The sequence below is a fragment of the Natrix helvetica genome (assembly GCF_964273705.1).
Source record: "Natrix helvetica genome assembly, chromosome: 5".
NCBI classification, from domain to species: domain Eukaryota; kingdom Metazoa; phylum Chordata; class Lepidosauria; order Squamata; family Natricidae; genus Natrix; species Natrix helvetica.
In genome coordinates, this window is record NC_138551.1 from 108,383,862 (window position 1) to 108,410,511 (window position 26,650).

A 26,650-nucleotide genomic window follows, 5' to 3' on the forward strand; every position below is an offset into this window, starting at 1 on the left:
CATTGCAGTCGCCTGAGTAAGTTTAGTAGGAGTGGGGGGAACAGAATGATTTCTCAGCTTGCACCCCTTAATGGTGAAAAACTTTGGGGTACCATGGCTCCGCTGTAGAAGTGGGCAGGGCGAATGATTGCATTTAAGCTGAATTTGATTTGGTTCTGCACCTGATTGACAGGGAGGGAAACCCCGGAGTGGTAGACAACCTTGATTGGGTCCTGGTGGTGGAAAGGGCTGCGCTGGCAGTCCTCGACTTACGACTGCAGTTGGTAAGCGACCCAGTTGTTAAATGAGCTTTCCTTCATCTTACGGCCTTTCTTGCTTCAGTTGTTAAGTGACTCTTTGCAACTGTTCAGTTAATCACGCCATTGTTAAGTGAATCTGGCTTCTCCCACAGACTTTGCTTGCCAGAAGGTTGCAAGAGGAGATCACGTGAACCCCCCCCCCCCCAAATACACTGGATTCATCATAAATATGAATCAGTTGCTGAGCATTTGAATTTTAATGATGTGATTGTGGGGCTGCTGCAGCTATCAAAAGTGTGAAAAATGGTCATAAGTCACTTTCTTTCTAGTGCCTTCGTAACATTGGTCACTAAATGAACTGTTGTAAGTTGAGGAATCCCTGTATTTTGCAATACAAGGAGACTTCAACTTAACAATGGTCAGGATGGAAGGACCTACAGTTTGAAGTTCAGCTGCCTTTTGTTGAAATCAGTGCAATTAGAATTATTACAACTTCAGGTCACCTGGGTTGAGATCCCTTAATCCAACTTCTCTGGGTGGCTGTATTAGCTTGGATGGGATCCTATGGGCTAAAGTATTGTGCAGATGCTGCTTGAGGGTTTTCCCCCCTCACTCCCCAGATAAAGGGGTTTTGTGAACATATGTTAAACATATGAACATATGTTTAATGGACTGATTGCCATCTGTCAGAAAGGGTGTAGAATCTCCTGCTTGGGCAGACGTGGGGTTGGATTGGATGAGCTACAATGTCCCTTCCAACTCTGTTCTGTAAAAAAAAGAAGAGTGGACAGCCACTTTGTCTGAAATGGTATAGGGCTCCTGCTTGAGCAGGGGGTTGGACTAGATCAGGGGGTCACCAGCTTTCGGACCTCAGGGACTACTAAATTCATAATTTTAAACCCAGCAGACCACCAATATGGATTTTTTAAAAAGATAAATAGTATTTAGTGCAATATAAAAATGCAAATAATTTTTTTGTGGACCACCAGAATTTTCTTGCGGACCATTGGTGGTCCATGGACCACCAGTTGGTGACCGCTGGACTAGATGATCTACGAGGTCCCTTCCAACTCTGTTAAATAACATATGGAATAATGCTTCCCTTGAGTGGGGTTAAAAGCACCTTGAATTTATCTTGAGGTTTGGGACTGATTATGCAGCCTTAGTACCACAAGATTTTGTGTCTCCTTGTAGATACAAAGAGGTCTCATGTACCACAGTGTTCTTTCAAATGTGGCAACGTTGAGACGTGTGTACTTCAACATCCAGATTTGGCTAGGGAATTCCGGGAGTTGAAGTCTGTACATCTCAAACTTGCCAACTTTGAAACAAATATTGATGTAGGGCCCTAATAATGCTTCTAGATAATCATAATCTTTGTTGTGGGCATTGTTGGAGAAGAAACAGCCTTTCACAGCTCTGAGTATCATCACAAACAGGAGTTTGTAAAATAATAGCAGCATCGTCGGCATAGAGGAGAATTGGAATTTTGCGTTGTGCTAGGTTAGGAGGACGCAGATCAGGGTTCTGTAAGAGATTGATCAGGGGGTTGATATAGAAGTTTAAAAGGGAGGGATATACAGGATATTGCAACTAAAGAATTTCTTGAGCTGAGCTCAACTCCAGGAAATTTTATGGGCTGCCATTATCTACCTCTTGAGAATACTATTGAACTGATTTGCTGTGATTTTTTAAAAAGGATTTCTCCCCACAACTTTCCAGGTTAACCACGGATCAGAGCTCTGTTGATAGTCTCCCATCAATGCACAAACTAGGCCTGGGACTTTGCTTAATTTCCCAGCCCAGAGGACTTCGAGCAGGTGCCATCACCTGCAAAGACTTCGAAAGTTGTGATAACACATCTTTTTGTGGCATTTTTTATGGTGCAAAGAGACATCGAATGGTCTAGGAGAGTGGGTCTCAACCTTCCTAATGCCACGACCCTTTAATACAGTTCCTCATGTTGTGGTGACCCCCCAACCATAAAATTATTTTATGTTTTTCATATTTTTTCAAAATATGTGTTTTCTGATGGTCTTAGGCAACCCCCGTGAAAGGGTCATTCGACCCCCAAAGGAGTTGCGACCCACAGGTTGAGAACCTCTGGTGTAGGATAATACGTTGCCGAGTGATTTGAGTACACTGGAAAACAGGAATGGGAAATTTATTTTCGGCTGAGCCCCAGATATCAAATGTGTTAAAAATCTAGGTTGTCTGAATTCTCTGACCATTCTCATTGTTGGTTGTTGAGTCCAGTCTAAATTCAAACTGCTCAAAAGAAGTGATTCAACCCTATCTAACGTTGACCACTTCAGACTTCACCCACCAATAGCAGGTTTGAAGATGTTCCCATGTTTACAATGAGAACCCAATATACAGAAAGATAATTATTGTTTGATGTGCTAATTTTGTGCAGGCGTACAGGGGCTCTGCAATTTGCACGCTGTTGCTAAGGCAGGCTTGGCATGTTAACATGAAGTTTCAATCAAGAGATTTGAAAGTTTGTCTCCATCAACATTTTTAAAGGCAGAGTGAGTGCATTTATGGCTGGAGCTAACCTTTTAATGCATAATTCAGCTCTTTTTTTTCTCTTTTCCTGAGATAAATATAGGTTTCATTTTGTGGCATTGTAAAGCCTTGATTCATTTTTTCCCCCAGGCTAATTTTCCCCAAAGGTGTCTCTTTTGCAGCAGCCTGCTTTGCTAGTTGTCTCAGTAACTCTTAAAATAAATGCAGGGGGAGGGTGTGCATAGTTCATATCTCAAAATCTGCCAGAAGGCAGCCTCCCTCCTTGATTCTAGTTTCACTTTCTGTTCCATTGTTTGGCCTCCAGGTTTGCCTCTGAAACCCTTCTTCCATGCCATGCAATTTCCCTTAGTAGAGTTAGCAAGAAGGTGACAATTCATTTGGGGAAATTTCCTGATGATTTGCCCCATTCAGGTGCTAACCGGCTTCTTGGATCAACCAAGGTTGGTTAGTTGACTTTGATCAGGTGCCATCAAATCATAGCTGATAGCAATAGCACTTAGACTTATATACTGCTTCACAGTGCTTTTACAGCCTTCTCTAAGCGGTATACAGAGTCAGCATCTTGCCCCCCAACAATCTTGCCTCTCATTTTACCTACCTCGGAAGGATGGAAGGCTGAGTCAACCTCGAGACTGATGGTATTTGAACTGCCAAATTGCAGGCAGCCAAAAGTCAGCAGAAGTAGCCTGCAGTACTGCACTCTAACCTACTGTGCCACTGTGAAGATAGATTTTCTCCATGAAGATCCATTCCTAATGTGGTGTTTCAGATCTTCCAAAGGTTGCACCCATCACCATCATAGCGGACAGTATGGACCTTGCTGTTGGTTGTCTTCTCCTCCTGTTTCCTCCCACCTTTTCCAAGCATCAGAACTTCCTTCAGAGAACTGGGTCTTCGCATTGGGTGTCCAAAGTAGGATAATTAGAGTCTGGTCGATCATTAATGCCTTGAGTGAAAACTCTGGCTTGGTTTGTTCAATGACCTATTTGCTTGTTTTCTTGACTGTCCAAGATACAGGAAGTCCTCAGTTTACAATAGCTCATTTAGAGAACATTTGAAGTTACAACATCACCGGGAAAAAAAGTGACTTATCTGACTCACATTTATGAAGGTAGTAGTGCAGTTGTTTCAGTTACTGAGGGGAGAGGCTGGCTGTTACTCCTTTTAGATTTCATTTTGTTTTATTAATCAAGACTGAAAGCTACAAGAAGGATTGTCCTCAGAAGTACCGGTATCTTCTAGAGTGCCAGTTTGCTCTAGTCTAGTTGTACACCCACCAGGCTACAAAGTGGGAGACGGTGAGTTCTAGTCCCAGATTAGGTATGAAAGCCGGCTGGGTGATTTGGGCCAGTCATTCTCTCTCAGGCCACCACACAGGGTGGTTATTGTGGGGAAAATAGGAGGAGGAAGTCATGTTCACCACCTTGTGTCATTTGTCAAAATAATAAAAACGGGATCCCAATAAATACAATTGAATCCATCGATTAGACAGGCAAGAACCAGCTTAAACTGAAATGTGTCTAATATACTTTTGCAAGTTTGTCACAGAATTTCAAACTTTGGCAGGGAGCAATCGTTTTATTGGCGTCATAAAAAAAGTCAAATACCACCCAGGATTCTTTCAGAGCTATTCAGATAGCTCGGGTATGAGTGATCCACTTGGTTAATTGGTTTGAAAGTTATGGAGAAAGAACGGTGTGCATTGAAATTTCTGCCCCCTCTTCATATATAATTACTTTTGTTTCTACTTGGAAACAGTTTCTGGACTTTGGGCTTGAGGTGGAAAAAAATTGAAACTTTGGGGTTTTGCCGATTAGATAGGTTTCTTGTTATAGAAATGGCTAGTATATATTATTATACAAAAGTAAGAAATAGCTAGTATATATTATGATGCAAAAGTAAGTGGTTAGTATTATTATGCAAAATGTTGAGGTTTTATGTTATCTTATTCTACTGTGCCCAAAGGAGTTGGAAGTTAATGCTTCCTCCCTTAATCCCATCTACCCTACACTTTTCTCTCTTCCCCTTCCCTTATTTTACCCTTATTTTTTTCTTTGTATTTTTGTATTTTATATTTAGAGCTTGATAAATGAATAAAAACACATTTCAAATAAAAAAAATGCAGTCAAAGAACAACCCAAATTGTACTGGAGAAGGAAATTGATAGGAAATAATGTAGTTAACTATGAAATTTCAACAAGAATATAACCAAAGGGCGAAAACTTGGATGGTGAATTTCATGGGATAAGTCTGGCCATTCCTGCCTCTAAAGAGTTACCGTATTTTTCAGAGTATAAGACACACCAAGATTTTGAAGAGGTAAATTAAAAAAAACGTTTTTGCACTCTGCAGACCTCCCAAACCCTCTGCACATCTCATTTTTTGTGAAAAATCGGGCATGCAGAGTGTTTGAGAAGCTTGTAAAGTGCTCCTGGAGGCTGGGGGAGGGGGGCAAAAATGAGCAAAAAACCACCCTTGTTTCATGAAACTGGGCCTGTTTTTTTTTTTTTGCCAAAAAAGGGCATGCATAGCCTTTAGGAAGCTTGTAGAGTGCTCTTGGGAGCTGGGGGTGGGGGTGGGGAAAGTGAGCAAAAAATGGCCCGTTTTTTGCTCGTGTTTGCCCTCCCCAGCCCCCAGGAGCACTTTGCAGGCCTCCCAAACTCTCTGCACATCCATTTTTGTGAAGGGGGTGGGGTTTTGGGAGGCCAAAAATGCTGCATTCAATGCATTAGACACACCCAGATTTTCTCCCTCTTCTTTGGGGGAAAAAGGTGCATCTTATATCTGAAAAATATGGTAGTTCTCACCACATCAGTGAATAATGACTGATGTTTTGGGGAGTATATTTAAGTGACTCATCTGTCTTTGAGGGTGAAGCTTGACAATAGGCTGGAAGGGATTGAGATCCCATATGTACTGTCATTGGCTTGACTTAATTTGAGGCTTCATTATGGACTGGGATTACCTCAAATCCCAGTCCATAATTTGCTGCCGTAGTTAAAGGAATCATCATGTTTATTAAGTGAATCCTATTTCCCCTCCTACTTTGCTTCTTGCAAGCCCCCTGGTGGTGTGTGTGTGAGACAAAGGGGATCATGTGACTTCTGGAAGCTGCAACAGTTGTAAATACTTGCCAAAATTTTGATCCTCCCACTGTGAAGTTGCTGGGACAGTTGTAAGCATGAGGACCGGAAATATTTTTTCCCCGCAGCGCCATCATAACTTTGGTCATTAAATAAATGGTGGTAAGACAAGGATGGCTTGCAAACCATGTATCAGCTGTATTATGGTTAAGAGAACACTGAGTGAGTCTTTATTGTTTTGTTAGCAGCCTTTGGCATTTCTCCACTGGATTTCCTAATTTGGGACAGGTGCTGAAATAAGGATTTGAGCATCCAGAGAAATTCCTGTACTACAGGTGTTGAATGTTACTTTTATTTCAGTTTCAAGAGAATAACTCCATGGAGAGCAATGTGTAAGAGTTCTCTTCTTATCATTGAAGGAAAACGTAGGTGCTTACATGCTTTTGGGTTGGGCTTCAATTGAGTCTTTCCTAAAGGTAATCCAAAGAATAGGTTATCCCCATCTTTTCTTAAAAAAACTGCTGGTGATAGGCTACGCTTTAGGCCAGGGGTGTCCAACCTTGGCAAGTTTAAGATTTGTGGACTTCAACTCCCAGAATTACCCATGCAGTGTGTTGAAATCCACGCTGGTCTTAAAGTTGCCAAGGTTGGACATCCCTGCTCTAGGTGAAAAGGACAGGTTGAATCCATCAAATTTGGCCTTGTCTTCCTTCCTATAGGTCCCCAATGCAGTAGATCTAAAGTTCATGGAAGGAAATTCTGCAAGAAACTTTCAACTGAACTTCTGAAGGTGCTCATTATTATTTTCATGACCTATACTGGGTCTTTGGCTATGGAGATTCTCCATCATCCAGGTCATGGTTGTCCCAAAGGTGCTTTTTCCAAAAGGCAACTGCACTTGCTTGGCTTTGTTCTCTGAAAACATTTCACTTCTCATTCAAGAAGCTTCTTCTGGTTCTGAACCGAAGAAGCTTCTTAGATGAGAAGTGAAATGTTTTCAAAGAAAACCCCCTGAAGAAACCCCAGTTGCCTTTTGGAACCCCCCCCCCCCCCAGCTTTGGGATATATGGGTTCTTTCCCAACCTGTTCTACTGTAGAGGTATTGTGAGCTGTTGTCAAAATGTTCAGCTGTGTTGTTTAAGGAAGATGAATCATCAAAAGGGTAGGAAAGCCTTATCTCTGTTTCAGCCCTTCCCTGCAGCTTCACTGCTCAGATAGGACTAGCATTGGGAGAACGTCAGTTGACTTGGCTGATCTCCAAAAGCCAAAAGCAAGGCTGAAAAAAGTTGTTGGATACCACAAAAATCCAAGACCAAAAGCTGGTTGGAAAGACAAGATGACATCCCAGAAGAAGTCAATGGCACAGGATTTATGCAGTGCTACCAGGACAAATTACATGGATGTGCCCATGCAGTCCAGCTTCATTTGAAAGACCCTTTGTCTTGACCTTTTGAATTTTGCCCACAAGGATCTAAAACTGTTATGCTTCCCAGACTGGTCAAACTCTTTTCTTTGGAATTATGGTGGAATCAACATCTAAGTAGATCTTCACACTTTTGGGCTTTCTCTAGTCTGGCCAGTGGTTGTATGCTAGTCCTATCTGAGCAGTGAAGCTGCAGGGAAGGGCTGAAACAGAGATAAGGCTTTCCTACCCTTTTGATGATTCATCTTCCTTAAACAACACAGCTGAACATGTCTTAGCAACTGCAGAACTGCATTTTAATATCACTGTATGTATTTTTATGCAAAGAAAGTCCTTTGTGGTCCAGCTCTAATTTGAAGATAAATTCCTTAAATCAGGAGCACTGTCTCAGAGACTCAGAGACATTGAGGGGGAAAGTCGGCAAGAACCCATCTGTTTACTTAACATAAGGTTTTGAGAGGAACCTTCACAAGGTAGGGTTCATTTTATAACTTCTTCCTCACACCTTCAATTTTGTGAGTATTAAATGGGAGTAGCATGGTATGATCAACAGAATAACGGAATTGGAAAAGACCTTGGAAAGGGTTGGACTAGAAGAGCTCCAAACCTCTTCCAACTTGGTTATTCTGTTGTCTAATCCAACCCTCTGCTCAACCAGGAGACCATATACCACTTCAGACAAATGGTTGTCCAATCTCTTCTTCAAAACCTCCAGTGATGGAGCACCCACAACTTCTGGAGGCAAGTTGTTCCACTGATTAATTGTTCTCACTGTAAGGAAATTTCTCCTTGGGTCTAGGTTGCTTCTCTCCTTGATTAGTTTCCTTCCACTGCTTCTTGTCCTGCCTTCAGATGCTTTAGAGAATAGATTGTCCCCCTCCTCTTTGCGGCAGCCCCTTAAATATTGGAACACTGCTATTGTGTCACCCCTAATTCTTCTTTTCTTTAGACTAGACCTGCCGAATTCCTGATTAACTTCAGTTGACCTTAATTTTCCCTTATAACAATCCCTCAAAACTATAGATTTAACCAGGTTTTATTTATAGCTTTATTCTGTCAAATTTATATAGTTTTGGATTAAAATCCAAATGGGAAATACCAGGCACATTTTGCCATTCTGTTTCAGTCCATAAAAACTTTGTGTTTTGCTTGCGAATGCTTTTTTGTATCTTTTGCAAATGATAGCATTGTTGCTGGGTTTACTAAAAATAATACTCTGGCAAACTGTTTTTTGGGAAACACAGTGAAAGGTTATAATTTGGAGGCTCCATTTAAAAAAAAATCCTGCTGAACTCTTTAAGACTGGATAACAGATCAGGAGAGGGATGAACACTTATGTCGAGTTTCACCCTGGCTCAAAGTTATAACTGCACTGACAAAACATATACATTTCCATATTTTTGAGAAGAGCAACAAAGATGAATAGGAGGCTGGAGGCTAAGACATGAACAATTGCAAGAACTGGGTTTGACCCGTCTAGTGAAAAGAAGGACTAGGGGTGACATGATGGCAGTCTTCCAATATGTCAGGGGCTGCCACAAAGGAGAAGAGGTCAACATATTCTCCAAAGCACCTGAAGGCAGGACAAGAAGCAACGGATGGAAACTAACCAAAGAGAGAATCAACCTGGAATTAAGGATAAACTTCCTAACAGTGAGAACAATTAACCAGTGGAACGGCTTGCTTCCAGAAATTGTGGGTGCTCCATCCCTGGAGGTTTGTAAGAAGAGCCTGGACAGTCGTTTGTCCAGAAAAGTATAGGTTCTCCTGCTTGAGCAAGGGGGTTGGACTAGAAGACCTCCAAGGTCCCTTCCAATTCTGTATTCCTGTTAAATCATAATTAGAATGAAGTAGGCTTTGTAAACTTCATGTTTTAGTGAACATATTAGTGCTAGCCGGTATTTGTAGTCAATGCAAGACACGGTTGCAACAGTAAGCGAGTCTAAGGATTGCATGTATGCCTGGTTTTGCACATGGGTGCAATTCTTGTAAGAGGAGTACAGTACGTTTCAATCAGATCATCATTTCTAACTAGTCACGATGATCTCATTGAAATATACTTTACTCCCCTTACTGGAATTAATTCATTGTTTGGATTAGTGGATAGGATTGCCACACTTTGGATAGAGAAACCTGGGCTACTATTCCTCTTCATATATTTCCACTTCTTCCCTAGTTATCGTTGAAGGTCAGTTTCAAATAAACTTGCAGAATATTGGAACCTAAAATAAAAATAATAATAATACCACCCTGCAATTCTGACATTTCTCTGCAAAAAATGTTCTACATTGCTCTTGGACTAAAGAAAAGAAAGGTTGATCTATACGAGATAAATAGAATTGCTGGTCTTTTTGCTGGTGGTAGTCCTTGACTTACAACTATTTGTTTGGTGACCATTCAAAGTTACAACGGCACTGAAAAAAGTGATGTATGAATGTTTCCCACATTTAACAACCGTTGTGACATCCCCATGGTCACGTGATCAAAATTCAGATGCTTGGGAACTGACTCATATTTGTGACGGTTGCAATGTCACACGATCCCCTTCTCAGACTCTCTGACAAACAAAGTCTATCAAGAAGCCAGATTCACTTAACAACCAAGTGACTAACTTAACAACTGCAGGGATTCACTTAACCAGTGTGGCAAGAAAGGCTGTGAAATGGGACAAAATTGACTTAACAGTTGTGTCGCTTAGCAACAGAAATTTTGGGCTCAATGGTGGCTGTACAAGGCTGTTCCATTGGTTGATTGTCCTCACTGTTAGGAAGGTTGCTGCTCTCCTTGATTAGTTTCCATCCATTGTTTCTTGTCTTTGGAAATTAAGTTGACCCCTTCTTCTTTGGGACAGCTCCTCAGATATTGAAATAGTGCTATCATGTCACCGCTAGTCCTTCTTTTCACTAGACTAGGCCATGGGCTTCCACCTTTGGTTGTCATTTGAAGTCTCAAGTGTGACCCCTAAAATCCTTGCTGTACCTCCTAGATTTCCAAATCATTCTAACCAACTTGAAATGCTTGATGGGATGGAGCAGTAGTGGGGAGGAATGATTAAGTAATGAGATTTGCAATTCCTGATATGATATTCGAAACAAAGTGGTGTTCTCAGACTGGGGGGGGGGGGGAAGAGTAACAAAAACTCTGATATACTGCATGAATTTACATGTTTAAGTTACTTTGGGAGGCTAGACTATAGCCATACAGTGTATTTTTGCCAAGTAACCCCTTATAGTGGATAGGCTATAGCTTCTTTTTAGATGTTTTAACCATTTTTTTTCAGAATAGAGCTGGAAGGGACCTTGGAGGTCTTCTAATCCAACCCTCTGCTTGAGCAAGAGACCCTATACCCTATACAAGTTGGCTGTCCAATCTCTTCTTAAAAACTTCCAGTGATGGAGCAACTTCAGAAGGCAATTTGTCCCACTGATTAATCGTCCTTACTGTTAAGAAATTTCTCCTTAATTTTACGTTGCTTCTCTCCTTGATTAGTTGATTCATGGTTTCTTGTCCTGCCTTCGGGTGCTTAGGAGAATAGGTTGACCCCCTCTTCTTTGGGGCAGCCCCTCAAATACTGGAAGACTGCTATCATGTCACCCCTACTCTTTTTCTTTAAACTAGCCATACCCAATTCCTGCAACGGTTCTTATTATCTTTTAGTCTCCAGGCCTTTGATAATCTTAGTTGCTCTTTTCCAAAGTCTCAACATCTTTTTTTTTTTTTGCAATGTGGTGACCAAAACAGGATGCAGTGTTCCAGGTGTGGCCTTACTAAGGTTTTATAAAGCTGTACTAAAGCTTCCTGTGTTTTTGATTCTATGCAAAACCAAACCTTGTGCAACCAAAGACTGTATTAGCTTTTTTGGCTGCTGCTGTACATGGCTGGCTCATGTTTAAGGGATCCTCCACTAGGACTCCAAGGTCTCTTCATCTTTACTGTTCACAATGATCACAACATCCCCACTGCTCTTTCAAGGGGAGGGGTTAATTACATGAAATGGGGAGGGAACCGGATGTTCACCTCCTTTTTTGTGTGTTCTTGGATTTCTTTAAGGAGGAAGTGGAGGAAATGAGGGTGTGAGTAGACATATAGGCCTATTAAAACTTTTACAGTGAGGAAATACAAGAATAGCAACCACAAAACTGAATTGTTTTGCGACTCCAGAGATTCCCACCCCCAAGTGCTTCCAACAGTTGGTAAATTCAGTGTAAATTCCTGATTCCTTCCGGTTCATGGATGCATTATGGTCTTGTATAACAGAGAACGATTTATTAAAAATACACAAGGCCATAACAAGAGATATTTGGGGATCAGGTTTGTGTTGCTACATTTGCCCGAAGTCATTATCTTGGCAAGTTGTATTGAATTGAGCACCCTTTTGCTCAGAGGCTGAAAAAGACGATGTGGTTTTAAGGTGGTGGAGACACAAAACCGCAGTGCGTTCTTTAAAGCAGGCTCAACCCAGCTAATATTTAAAAGGAAAACAACAGCTCAGAAAGAAGAAATCACCCAGCCCTTCCGTATAAAAAGCACTCATTTACATCTTGTGTCTGCATTCCTTACATCCTAAACCGATAAACCAGTCATCCCAAAGATATATTTCGAAAAGGCAACTGGACTTTCTTGGGTTTTTTCCCCCCTTGAAAACATTTCATTTCTCATTTGAGAAGCTGCTTCTTTACTTCTGAAGAAGCCTCTTGGATGAGAAGCAAAACATTTTCAAAGAAAAATCCAAGAAAAGTCCAGTTGCCTTTGGGGAAAACACCATTGGGACAACCATGACCTCTCCTGGATGATGGTGAATCTCTGTAGAATGATACACCAGTGTTTCTTAACCTTGCCCTCCTTGTAGATGGGTGGACTTCAATTCCTAGCGGGCTAGCTGGGGAATGCTGGAAATTGAAGCCCACCCATCTTCAAGTAGGCCAAGGTCTGTGCTAAGTCCTCACAGTTATGATGCCTGTCAAAGCCAGCTGGCCTGGAAGCTGTGCTGATTGGCTAAAATGTACTAGCCTCCAAGCAGGAGATTGCAGCATTCCTATTGGTTGCCCCATCTGATAGCTACTATATGAAGAGCTGTCAGCCAGGGAATTGTTGTTGCCGGTTTCTGGAGTTGCCTTACTGTTAGCTATTCTGTTGCTCAATAAATGGTTGTTGTTCCACAACCTGGTTTCCTCAGATTCTACCTGCCTGGTTCTCCTGACAGAGCACTGGTGACGAAGGTGGGATTGATCTGATGAAACTGCATGAGCAAAGCCACCGATCAAGAGCTGAATGCTAACTCTGATAGACTACAAGATGTCACACTAAGGCAATTTCCTCATCACAGCCCATCCTTGTCAGGATGGCTGCTATGCACACTTTCATGGCATTTAGTCTGGCAACTGAGACCCGGGATGCAGTATTTAGAGCGGTTTGAGTGCTTTTAAGAATCCAATGATTTCATGGAGCTGTCAAGCGGGTGAAAGCAAGGCGGCTTCTTGAGTTCCTGTGGCCAAGAAATGTTTGGCACAGCCCGAGCCCTAACTGCTGCTCAACCCGTGCATACCGTGCCATGGGAGACCCTCTTAGAAAAACTCAAGAACCACTATGCCCTGGCTCCCTCATGCATCACCAGGCAGCATGTGTTCTGGCAATGAACCCAGAGAGAAGGGGAGACCATAAATCAATACATCGCCTCCCTCTGGACAGCTGCTCTCTACTGTGAGTTCCGTGATTTGGACGAGATCCTGCTGGACCAAGTAGTTTGTGGGGTTAGAAACATGAGGCAGGCAGCAGGAGGCAACGCCGCCTGCTAGCCTGCATAGAGCTCAACTTGCAGTCCGCCATGGATGAAGCCCAAGCCTCTGAGATGTCTGATAAGTCTATGACGGAAATCCAAATGTTCCAGCCGACAACAACGCCTCCCAGCAAACCTATCATGGTGCATCAAGACGAGCTTGACCAGTATGAGATGTCCAAGGAGGAAGATGACATTAGTCACCTCAGAACAGCCCCTGGCAAGCAATGGACTCCCACCAAAAAATTGCCTCAGGCTGGGTGCCTAGGTTGTGGCGGGAACCATCCCTGGGCGACTTGCGTGTTCAAATCAGCAATTTTCCAGAGGTGCAGCAAAAGAGGACATTTGGCCAAAGTCTGCCGAGCTATGCTGCTGGCCACTGATCCTCCAACTGACCAGCCCAGCAGTAGAAGACCTAATAAGAAGATGATGAGGCCATGAGATGACTGTTTTGCTATCAACCGTGACATCAGCCACCTTGACTTGGCAGTCAGCAGCCCCACAACGAATACAAGCAGCAATATAATCTATCTCACCATTCAGATTGAGGGTGCTCCATGCAAGATGGAAGTGGACACTGGTTCATCTAAATCCATTGTATCTTGGAACACCCTCAAGCATCTGCTGCCATCCATCTCCAAGAAACGCCTCTCCCACTGCGGGGTAAAGCTGAGAGACTACCAGGGAAATCAAATTGCTATTGAAAGAAGCATCTCCTTTCATGTTGAATGTTCCAGTTTCAAAGGCCATCTACGCCATATCATCGTGAGCAATGCCCTACCTAGTCTATTAGGGTTAGATTGGTTCAGAGCCCTAGGTCTCTCAATTACTGGCATCCATACTACTATCACAGATGACTTCGACAGCTGGCCAGGGAGGTCGCAGATGTCTTTGAGGAATCATTGGGGACCCCTATTTCTTTTAATTTGGACCCCCAGGTTGCACCCATATGCTTAAAGCCCCAGAGGATGCCCTTCACACTTCATGCTAAGGTGGAGGAGGAGCTGGATAAATTAATTGCCCAAGGCATTCTCAAGCCAGTCGACCATTCTAAATGGGAGACCCCATAGTAATCCCCATTTAGGCTGATGGGTCTATTAGGATATGCGCTGACTACAAGTGCTCAATTAATAAAGCCTTGCAGTCCATCCCATATGCTGTCCCAGTAGTGCAGCACCTTCTCCACTCCCTGGGACAAGGCAACATCTTTGCAAAACTAGATCTGGTGCAGGCCTATCAGCAGCTCCCCATTGATGATGTGACCACAGAGGCACAAACTATTGTCACTCATCGGGGAGATTTCAAGTGCTGCCGCCTCCAGTTTGGAGTGAGCGTAGCAACTGGGATATTTCAGAGCCTCATGGAGCGGCTGCTCCAAGGGCTCCCAGGCGTGGTGCCATATTTTGATGACATTCTGATCTCTGCCAGCTGTCAATCAGAACTCATCGAAAGACTAAGGACAGTCCTGACCCACTTCAAGAAAGCAGGGCTAAAGTTAAAACGCTGCAAGTACAGAATTAGGGTTCCTAAGGTGGAGTTCCTAGGCTACCTAATTGATTCGAAGGGGTTTCATCCAAACTCTTCTAAGGTAGAGACCATCAAGAAAGCTCCAACTCCTTCCAATAAAGCAAAGTTACAGGGATTTCTGGGGCTATTGAATTTTATGCCACCTTTCTGCTACACAAAGCTTCAGTGGCTGAGCCTCTCCACAGACTATTAGATAGCTCAGAAACCTGGAAGTGGGTAAAACGCAAAGCTGAGGATTTTGCGGCTGAGAAAGACCTCCTTACGTCCACAGCTGTACTTGTCCAATATAGTGACAAGTTGCCTTTGGTGTTGGTGTGTGACACCTCACTCTATGAAATTGGCGCTGTGTTAAGTCATAAGCTCTCTAATGGGGCATAGGCCCCTATCACCTATTTTTCAAGAAATTTCTCTATGGCTAAGAGAAATTACAGCCAGATAAGGAGGCACTTGCAGCGGTAGCAGGAATCAAAAGATTCCATGACTACATCTGTGGGTGTTCCTTTGAGCTTGTCACGGACCACAAGCCACTTTTAGGTCTCCTATCAGGTGACTGACAAACCCAGATACTGCCCCCTCGCATGTCAAGGTGGACAGTATTTCTAGCTGCCTACAGCTACCACCTGGTCTATCACCCAGGCAAGGATTTTGGACACGCAGACGCCCTTAGCCACTGCCGCTCCCAAGCACTGTCCATGATCCAGCCCCCATCTCAACGGTCCTCCTAATAGATGACCTCGAGGTTTCCCTTTCGGTGGCCGACATTGCCCAGCACTCAAGCAAAGACCGAATAATCACACAAGTTTTGGACTGGGTGTGCAGGGGGTGCCACAAGGATAGGTACCTGTGGAGTTCCTGCCTTACCGCAGGAGACAGCAGGAGCTTTCAGTACTGAAAGACTGCTTGCTATGGGGAAGCAGAGTGGTGGTGCTCCCAGAACTCCACAAGCAAGTCCTCAAATGACTACACCAAGGCCTTCCTGGCATGGTCAGGATGAAGACCCTCAGCTGGAGTTACATTTGGTGGCCAAATTTAGACCTGGCCATTACTGAGTGGGTAGCCGAATGCCATCCTTGCCAGCTATCCAGGCCATCGCCACCAGCGGCACCTGTCAGGAACTGGGAAATACCCTGGGCCCTATGGTCACAAATGCACATGGATTTTGCAGGCCCCCCAGGGGCAGACCTTCCTGGTCATGATGGATGCCTTTTCAAAGTGGGTAGATCTGGCACTCGTGGCATCCACCACCTCTGAGGCCATGATCTGGGTCTTGCAAAGTTTGTTCAGCACCCATAGGTTGCCAGACACCCTAGTATCAGATAATGGGCCCCAGTTGACTTCCACCATATTCCAATTGTTCCTCAGAAGGAACAGCATCCACCATGCCCTAACAGCCCCCTTTCATCCAGCCGGTAATGTCCGAGGTGAACGCACTATCCTTTTTTTTGAAAAACTTTTTTATTTATTTTTAATTTTCAAAACAAACATAAAAATCCTCCTTCTTTACATACTGTAGAAAGTGTATCAGTTGGTTACAAAAGGTTTTTGTGCATGTCTTCTACCATCATCAAGTATAATTCATATTAACTCTAGTATCTTAACTCAAATGTTTATACATATTACCATCATCTTACCTCCACTTTTATTTGACTCTAATTGTTTAAATGTCCTTCATCATAAAATATAGTAAAATTTAGTACATAACCACATACTGGCATTTCATTTACTTATTTATAAAATCCTCCATTAACATTAATCCTTATATCCTATTCTAGCTAAACATCCATAATATTTAATAACAAAGTTTTCTAATCCTCCTTTCCAAATCACTGTTTACAATTTTCATCCAGTTCCCTTATATTATGCCCATATATATATATAGATTATCATCATTATCCTTTCTTTATTTGGCTATATCCTATATCATAACATTTTCCCCCAATGATCAAAATTTAACTGTGTCTAATTTAGTTCTTATTTTTTTATTGTTATTATTATTATTGACCTTTATATATAATCCAAAAGGATTTCTTGTCTTCCCTTCACGGGTATCATTCAATATTCATATCCAATTATTGCTTATCATAACACTACACATTGTATACAATATTATCATTATCAATTTTTTATTTAACTATACCTATTATCACTAAATTTCACTAGGTTTAGCTAGTAATTTTACATTATACTCTTCCACCTATCAACCTGTATTTTTCCAATAACAAAACAATCTTATGTCCTCTGCCATTTGTGGTATCAATCTTCCGAGCTTCTTCTTAATCAGCTTTGTATGGACTACACCTAGCAACTCCTTGCTTATAAGATCTCTCATATAATCCTGATGCCCTCTTTCTGTTTCTTTATTCTGCTTATCTTTAATTGTCAGCAGTGTTATCCATATTTTTGCTGATAAAGTTTCATTGTCCATAAATTCTTTACTTTTTTCTTCTTCTATATCTTGCCCTTTGAAATAGATTTCCTCTCCATTTTTTTCCTCTTTCAATATTCCATTCTTTGCATTTTCAAAAACAAACCGATTACCATAAATGTCAGTAAGTTTAATCACTTTATATTCATTTTCCACTTCAATTCTTTGGATTTTAATCCACTCATTTTTGCATTTGGTGTACATCATCAAATTTTTCATCACATTTTTCTGTTAGCTGTTCCAAATATTCCAGTTTTTGTTGAATTCTCTCATTTATATTTGTTAGTTTTAGTAATTCTGAAAATATTGTCTGCAAGGTTACAATCTCTATATTTTCTTGACATTCTGCCATCTTAAACAAAAGTGCTCTCGCTTGGAAGATTTTTTAAAGTTAAAACATAGATTCACAAAAGCCGTTTTTTCCCCTCTTCTCTGGTTGAAAACACGCTTCAAAGGGACATTTGGCTTACCCCTATCGCTCTGTAACGAGCCATCAAAACAAACCGTGAAGAAAGGGAAAAGTTCCGCTTGGATACACAAAGCTCCAATCAACAAAACCTCCCAGCATGTAGCACTTTTAAGAAATTTCTTTTTTTTAAAATATCTATTTTGTATTTCAAATTAGAAAAAGAGATCCAGTCTTTAAATGAATTTTAAAAAAATACAGCGATGAAAGAGGAAAGCTTTAGTCTATAAATCACAGAGAGTCACAGAGAAAAAAAAAGTAGAAAAAGAAGACTTGATCCGTCCATTTTAAAAAGCTTGTAAAGATTCCATCCATGAAGATAGCATATAAAGAAATGGGATAACCACTGTCCAGAACTGTTACAGGTTTAATTTCGCCGCTTGATTCTTCTATTCTTCAATTTAAATCAATTTTTAAGTTTTTATAGGCAGTCTCTCTTTTAAAACAATAAAGATTCCTCACCAGCTGGAAATACTTTCACTTTCCATTCCTTCTATTTTGGGGCTGCCCCGACTTCATCAGCCTTGGTTGGATTTTTTGTCATCGGCTTGAAGAAATTTCTCTTGCTTCTTTTGGGGATTTTGTGATATCCCCGAGATCAGCAAGATGTATTCTTCCTGTTCACTGTCTCTTCGGGACAGTTTAGATCCGTTTGGACCCCCCCAGTGGCAAAAGTGTCGACTGCGATCTCAGAGCATTGAGTTCGCACGTTGTGCCGTCACAACTTCGGCCCCTAATCTGCACTATCCTTTCAGCCAAAGAAGCAGCGAGAATGGGACCCAGAAACTGGCCTGAAAAAATAGCCACCTTCCTTCTGGTCCAACATTCCACTCCCTGCCTGGTTACTAATAGAAGCCCCACCAAAATGTTGATGGGACAACAGCTCCAGACCACTCTGGACCATTTGCATCCCAGCTATACAACAGCGAAACCTCAGGACTTTGGTAACCACACAAAAACTCCCCAGCACAATGAAACACCTGACGACGCCTACTGGCACAACCCCGATCCTCCTGCAGACACCCCAAGGCTGACCCCCAAATCGTTCTTGTCACAGGACTCACCTTTTGAAGTGGGCCTGCCTACGGGGGTGGAGCCTCCAGTTGAAGTTGCTGCACAGTCTCCAGCCGCTCTGGAGGATGAACCAGAATGTCCTCTTCCTTCGACCTCCGCCCCAGAACTGAGCCGCTCAGGGCAGAGTTGCCAACGGCCCGCCTACTTACAGGACTATGCATGCGCCATCCAGGAGGGAAGGATTGCTAAGTCCTTGCAGTTACGACGCCTGTCAAAGCCAGCTGGCCTGGAGGCTGCGCTGATTGGTTAAGATGCGCTAGCCTCCAGGCGGGAGATTGCAGCATTCCTATTAGTTGCCCCATCTGACAGTTACTATATAAAGAGCTGTCAGCCAGGGAATTGTTGTTGCCGGTTTCTGGATTTGTCTTACTGTTAGCTATTCTGTTGCTCTATAAATGGTTGTTGTTCCACAACCTGGTTTGCCTCAGTTTCTACCCGCCTGGTTCTCCCGACAGAGCAGTTTGATTGAGCGTTTTCGTGAAAATTTTACTCAGGTCGGGAACTTAGATGGCTTCCACTGATTGTGAAAAGCTGTGCTGCATCTGAAACCCTATGATAGAAGAACCCAGAAGAAGAGAGCGATAAACCACTTGTATATTATTGACTAGAAAAATATGCAGATGGTCTATGAGGTTTCCCAAGGCTGACCTTGATTTGCTACAACGCTTAGAGCCTGTGAAAAATTTACAGGAACTCAAGGCCCCAAATCTCTGTTTATGTTTAAATGCTCTTTTTAAAAAAAATCTCCAAAGGCCTTCTTACTTAGAGGGCTTCTGATATGGAGATGAAAAATAGGAATTTGGTATTCCTTGGATCACTGTGTTTTCAAAAGCTTGATGGATGGGGAGGGGGGTGGTCTGTCTCTTTTTGGAAATCTGTTTTCCAAAGAAATTTGTGTCCACAGTGTTATGAACCATATTTGGATTTGGAAGCTGCAGTTCTGAAAGTGTCCAAATGACTTTCAAGGTTCTTCTTGAAGGGAGAAACAGGACGGCCTTAAAAGAGACTGTTTTATTTTGCTTGTAATTCTTTTCTAGCCTTTCACTGCAGAGCTGCTCCTAGGAGGAACACAATGAAAAAGGCAAGACTGCAAATCTTCAGCTTTATGCCTCCCAAAGCCTTTCATGCATGCAACCTTGTTTAAAATATCTCTTTAAATCTGGACATGGATGCAAACTTTCTCCAGCTGAATCTTATATTTCTCTAGAAAGATTTTGGAATATTGTCTCTGGCTTCCAGACCCTCCCATACTTCCTTTTTAAGATCAGTCCCAAATGTTTCGCACCGAGAATTCTTCTTAGTTAAACTGGGAATAGTGTCTCAGTGAGTAATAGTTTAGTTTAAAAAAACAGTATTTCTAAAACTTTTTAAAAATATGCTTCTCTTTTTATCAGCTTTTTCTCTTCTGACAACCTTTGCAGAATGACTTCAGCTGAATCTTTTGACACAACTGCACATCTGACTTTCCAGATCTAGCTGTCTTCCTTGCTCAACTTCTCCATTGCAAAATATTTTCTTTTTTCAAAGAGAAGGAAACAGGAACAACAGGCTGGGTTTGGTCTAATAGTAGCAGTTTCCATAATGTTTTATGTCTTTGCTCTTCAGAGTAGAAGAGAATGCAGAATAGAGTAGAGTAGAGTAGAAAAGAAGGGATTAGGAACAGAACAGAATAGAATAACAGAGTTAGAAGGGACCTTGGAGGTCTTCTAGTCCAACCCCCTGCTCAGGTAGGAAACCCTATACCATTTTAGACAAATAACTATTCAATCTCTTCTTAAAAACTTCCAGCGTTGGAGCATTCACAACTTCTGGTGGCAAGCTGTTCTACTGGTTAATTGTTCTGGCAGGAAATTTCTCCTTAGTTCTAAGTTGCTTCTCTCCTTGATTAGTTTCCACCCATTGCTTCTTGTCCTGCCCTCTGGTGCTTGACTCCCTCTTCTTTATGGCAACCCCAGATTCCCAATTATCAAATTAACAATGCTGGTGAAATGTGTTATATTAAGGATCTCTGCAGATTTTCTCTAAGAAACAGGAGCAGGTGATGTACCTTACATTTCTCAGTCATCTTTCTCTCTTTTCTTCTTGGGTCACCAATATATGTTACTCCTGTATTCTTAGTAGGAGCAAGTTACTTTACTATTGCAACTTAGGTGGCCTAGTTTTGAAGCTGATGCTACATGGCTTGGGTGGTGGTGGTTCTAAGATACGTATGTGGACCTATGTAGAAAGGAAAGTTGGCTTAAGCTTGTTGGCTTCTTCTTCCCATGACGCCAAGGAGGAGCCGCCACCAGATCATTGTGAGATTCCTTCCTACAACCTAAGAGCTCCTAAGCAGTTTTGCCTGGGACTACGGAAGGTTTCAGATGGGTCAGAGAAGGTGAAAAGGAAGTTCGCATAGCACAAGAAATTCACTGATCAGACAAGAGACAAAGTGATCGGCAGAACAGGGTTTGTGCTTGTCGACCAGATGTCAAGAAATAAGGAACCGAGGTGGTTCAAATGAGTACGAGTTGAATCCATGCTAGCTCACTACAAGAATCTGATCTACTAATGATCAAAGTGAATTGGCGGGAGATAAGAATCAACAGAACTCAAAGTGGGCTGGACCTAGATATTTTGTGGGCACAAAGGGATTTGAGACTTTCACCCGTCCCTCAGGCTCAGCCTGGTCATTTCCTACACTCAATTGGTTGATGTAAAATATTGCAACTCAGCAGTCACACTGTTTGGGAAGTTGCAAGCCAAATCATTTTCATTTTATATCTCAGTTCCATAACTGGGTAAACTTGAGGCGAGAATACTCAACATACTCTAGAATTGTGAATTGGGGGGGGGGGATTTTAGTCTGATTAGAATTAAAGGGGTCCACTTACAGGAAAGATGTGATTGAAGGAGTAGAGAATATTTCAGAGCAGGGAGTTTTATTTTTCAATTGTTGTAGATCCTGCCTGCCAGTTACGCACAGATAGTAAAAGAGTGGTGAATGTGTGTGTTCAGCATGCAACGACAAAAAGATTCGCCATCACTGGTCTACACCATTTCAGACAATTGACTGCCCAATCTCTTCTTAAAAATCTCCTGTCTTCAAGCATCCACAACTTTTGGAGGCAAGTTGTTCCACTGGTTTATTGTGTATTCTGTTTATTAAATTTCTCCTTAGTTCTAGGTTGCTTCTCTCTTTGATTAGTTTCCATCCATTGCTTCTTGTCTTGCCTTCAGGTGCTTTGGAGAATAGGTTGATCCCCTCTTCTTTGTGGCAGCCCCTCAATTATTGGAAGACTGCTATCATGTCATCCATATATCCTTTTTGTTTCTTCAAGCTAGAGTGGAGCTACCTTTCACTATGAATAGAGTTGAGGTGTGGAATCCCTTTTTGAGATTGTAGATTGATTTTGAACAAGAATAATTTTTGTAACCAAGAAAAAAATATCACTTGTTTTGCCACATTTGTCTTACGCATCCTCTTCCTCCTCTCTAATGGCGAATGGCTCCATTGTCTCACCTGCCTCCTCAATTGGAGGAAGTCACTTTGTTTTTGTTTGTGTCCTGGGCGGCTTCCTTCCTCATCTACACAATTTCACCATTCCGCACTAAATGTGCCTGGTTGCTGGAGAGATGCTCCTAAGCAAGGCTAAAAGAACCAGAGAAGAGTGGACAGGAGGCTCATCCGTCAGTTGGAGTCAGTGAGGAAACACGGAAGGGAGGATGAGAAGATGGGGCCCAATGAGATGTGATGCAGTTTTGCTCACATCGCAGCTCAGAGAAACTTGATTACCAGGAAACATAGATAGGATGCAAACATCTGAAGAGGAAGATGGGAAATAAGATTTAGTGCTTGCATAATACAACCATGTTGTGAAACCATGCTGACTTTACAAGTGCTGGGAGTTGCCAGTTAAGTTTTATTTCATGCTTTTGAAGCAGTACGGATCATCCTTGATTTACAACAGTTCATTCACTGACTGTTCAACATTACAAAGGCACTGAAAACAGTGACTTACGACTGTCTTTCACGACCATTGTAGCAGTCCCGTGTGGCCAAAATTCAGACACTAGGCAACTGACTCATATTTATGATGATTGCAGCATCCCCCTTTCTGACCTTCTGCCAAGCCAAGTCAAATGGGGAAGCCAGGTTCAGTGAACAACCATGTTCCTAACATAACAACCACAAGGATTCACTTAACATTGGCAAAAAAAGTTGTAAAATGGGGTCTGAACAAATGTTTCACCTAGCAACAGACATTTGGGACTGAATTGTCCTAAAAGGTAAAGGACAACCTGTATTTTAAGGTCCAGGAGACCTTGCCAGCTGGCAGTTTGGGAGTTGGGATGTGCGCACAAAAATAGACCTTTTGGTTCTTTCCTGTTTTGGAAGTAACTGCAGTCTAGGCCTTTATAAATCAAGGAGGAAAAGGTTTCCTTCAACACTTGTGTTCTATCAGAAGTTGAGTGGGAGAACTTGGCTGCTGTGCCATTCCTTCCTCAGCTTGGGGCCTTGAGTGACATTGTACAGATTCTTCTGAAATGTTCAAAAGCCCATTGTGTCACAAAGAAGGCTACGTTTTTTCCTGACCTGTGTCTCCAACCCCAGTTGAGTGGTGTCATTGTTAGGCTAAACTTTGGACAATCTTTCCTGCTAAGTATTTCCCTTATTTTTCGGAGTGTAAGACACACCTTTTTCCTTCAAAAAAGAGGCTGAAAATAAGGGTGTGTCTTATACACTGAATACAGCATTTTTTGCCTCCCGAAGCCCCGCTCCCTTCACAAAAATGGCCGTGCATACCCTTATGGAGGCTTTCAGAGAGCTCCTGGGGGCTGGGGAGGGCAGAAATGAACAAAAACCGGGCTGTTTTTTGCCCACCCCCCATCCCCCAGTAATACCCTATAAGCCTCCATAAGGCTATGCATGCCATTTTTTTTGGCAAAAAACGGGCCCGTTTTTGCGAAAAATGGGCCATTTTTTGCTCATTTTTGGCTCCCCCACCCCCCAGGAGCACTCTGCAACACCCCCCCCCCAAGGCTATTCATGCCTTTTTTTGAATTAAAAAAAGGGCCAGTTTTTGTGAAAAACAGGCCGTTTGGGGGAGGTTTGCAGAGTGCAAAAACTTGTTTTCCTTTTGGAAAGCTCTTTAACTGATCGATGAGAATTACATTGATCAAGTGCTGTGCCAGCAGAAACACCTACCTATCTACTGTACCTAACTACACACACACACACACCCTCTCTCTCTTTATCTCTCTCTATCCCTCTACCTACCAACCTACCTACCCTCTCTCTCCCTCCCTCCCTACTGTATTTTTCTCTATCTCTCTACCTACCTACCTACACATACTCTCTCTCTCTCTCTCTGTTTCTCTCTCTATCTATCTATCTCTTTATTTACCTACCTACCTAACTACTCTCTCTCTTCCTACCTACCTACTGTATTTCTCTCTCTCTCCCTCTCTATTTCTCTCTCTCTCTCTCTATCCCTTTATCTACCTACCTACTGTCTCTCTCTCTATATATTTATCTCTCTCTAACCCTCTACCTACCTACCTATACACACTCACTCTATCTCTCTTTGTTTATCTCTCTCTCTCTCTAGCCCTTTATTTACCTATCTACCTAACCAACTACTCTCCCTCCCTCCCTCCCTACTGTATTTCTCTCTCTTTCTCTCCCTGTCTATCCCTCTATCTACCTACCTATTTTTTTTTATTTGCCTCTTCAAAACCTTGATGCGTCTTATACTCTGAAAAATACTGTAGGTGGGAGTTATTCTTTTTTCTGATGTGCTTAAATGTCTGATTTGGTTCACAGGGGCACTCTAGAAGAGAATTTGTATCTGTGGGGGTCTTAGGAAATGTTTGATTTCCTTTCTATAGCTGCCCATCTCAGCGAACGACTCTGGGCAGCTCACAATTCAAAACGTATATCACATGTAACGTTTTAAAAGAATAAAAACAGTAAAAAGCAGTAAAAACCAGCGAACCATTAAAACATCTAGTTGCGAGAGCCTTAGAACGGACATTTTAGTCATAGTCTTTGTATTTGCAAGTTTACATTCGGTGTTCTAAGGCAGGGTCCCCAATCCCCAGGTCCGTGGAACGGCACGGGGCCATGGCATGCCACCAACTGAGCTGCATAAATGAGAAGCCCCATCCATGGGATGCAGGCAGCATGTGAAACCACAGACACACACCCCTTCGGTCCACGGAAAAACCTCTGTCCACAGAACCAGTCCCTGGTCCCCAAAGGTTTGGGGGCCACTGTCCTAAGAGATTTCAACATGCTATACACTCTGCACAAATTCTTTCCCTCTCCCCTTCTGAGGGGATCCTATGAGGTTTTTTAAAAAATAATTTATAGTTTACTCTTGAGGCTAACATGGACTCCATTAAATTAAAATGATGTCCAAGAAAAAAGAAAAACATGATTTCCAGATGAGTTAAAAAAGGGCAGGAAACACAAAGTAGTAGCCCTCAACTTTGGGCACAATTGAGGCCAAAATTTCCATTGCTAACCAAGATGGTAGTTAAGTGGGTTTTGCTCCATTTTGTGAACCTCCTTGCCATTGTTAAGTGTTGTTAACCACTGCAGCTGTTGAGTGAATGACACAGTTGTTGAGCCAATCTGGCTTCTCCTTTGACTTTCTTCGTCAGAAGGGCACAAGAATTGGTCGCATGACCCCAGGACACCGCAACCGTCCTAAATCCATGCCAGTAGCCATGCCTCTAATTCTGATCACGTGGCCCTCGGGATGCTGCATGTGTGAAAAATGGTCATCAGTCACTTTTTTCAGTGCCCTTGTAACTTCAAAAAGATCACTAATGGAATGGTTGTAAGTCAAGGACTAACTAAACAATTAGAAGGTCCTTTCTCACTTGTGAATTTTTTTTTAAAGTTTGTAATAGGACACAAATTCCCAGCTGAATTAGTTTGATCAAGGACAAGACATTTGAGAGAAACATCAAAGGGACTGTATCTCTGTGTGTGTTTACATTCCCTGGTTATCTGTTGCCACTGATGGAATCCTGACCACGGCAGCCATTTTCTTGCCACCCAACTGTCAGCTGTTTACTCAGTGGCTAGTGACAGTTCTCAGGAAGGGAAGCTCAGACATGACTGTGAGTTGACTATCCTCATTTCTACTCCCTTTAAACAGCCTCCTCCTCCTCCTTTTATCCTCCTCCTAATTTTGTGAACCTGTGGCACTTCTATCCAGAGATCTACTATTGGGAAAGAAAATCATATTTGGATCCCAAATATAAAAGCCACCCACAATGGAGATTTCATTACAACCAAAAGAACAAAACTGTTGCGGTGTATGTGGTGTACAAATACATCTGTCTGCTTGCTATGTTACCCTCAATGTTTCCCTTGTGCAAACATGACAGTAGTTGGTTTCTATATCCGCCAGGAAGTGAGCAGGGCAGGGTGCTTACTTCCCCCTTTTTCTGATCTTCTTCCTCCTAGTGTATTCTGGGTCAGATTTGCCCTTTTTCTAGATATGAGTTCTAGTTTGGTTGCTGGATACATTTTCTCTGCAGAGGAAAAGGCTGGGATCCAAAGTGCAGAACTGAGATTGTGCCCAAACTTCTCTTTTCAATATTTTATTTGTCAATTCAGCCTGGCTTCATTGAACTTTCGTGAATTGTGTTGGACTTTGTTTTAATATATGGTCTCTGCAGAAATAGCTGATGTTCCTACAGAGTAGTAGAGGTCATCATTAATATCTCTTGTATAGGTAATCCTAGATTTTATGACCACAATTTGAGCCAAAATCTCCGTTGATAAATGAGACAGTTAAGTGAGGCTTTGCCCCATTGTCAGGATTCCAAATAGCATTCAAAAGTAAATCAGAGTCCAAGGCAAGGCATTCCTCAACATTCCAATTTATTAAGAGATCCATGTTGGCACATCTGGGAAAACCCAAATCTGAAAGCTTCCCAGTTTTCCCCATGCAGTTGAAAGTTCAAGATCTTGCCCACACACCCACAAGTCCATCATACAGTCCAATCTCCCACCACCATGCTGGCAGTTCCACCCATCCAGTTCCAGTCAGGTGTAGAGGTGCAAAGGCAAAGGATGATCTTGGCTTTCTAGAAATTTTTTTGTAATG

General features: G+C 42.3%; 1 protein-coding gene across 1 annotated transcript in view; it reads left to right on the forward strand.

Annotated features, from left to right (window-relative positions):
• TSPAN14 (tetraspanin 14) overlaps positions 1–26,650 on the forward strand; it is a 66,554-nt gene that overhangs the window by 1,129 nt on the left and 38,775 nt on the right. The gene's annotated exons all lie outside the window — the stretch shown is intronic.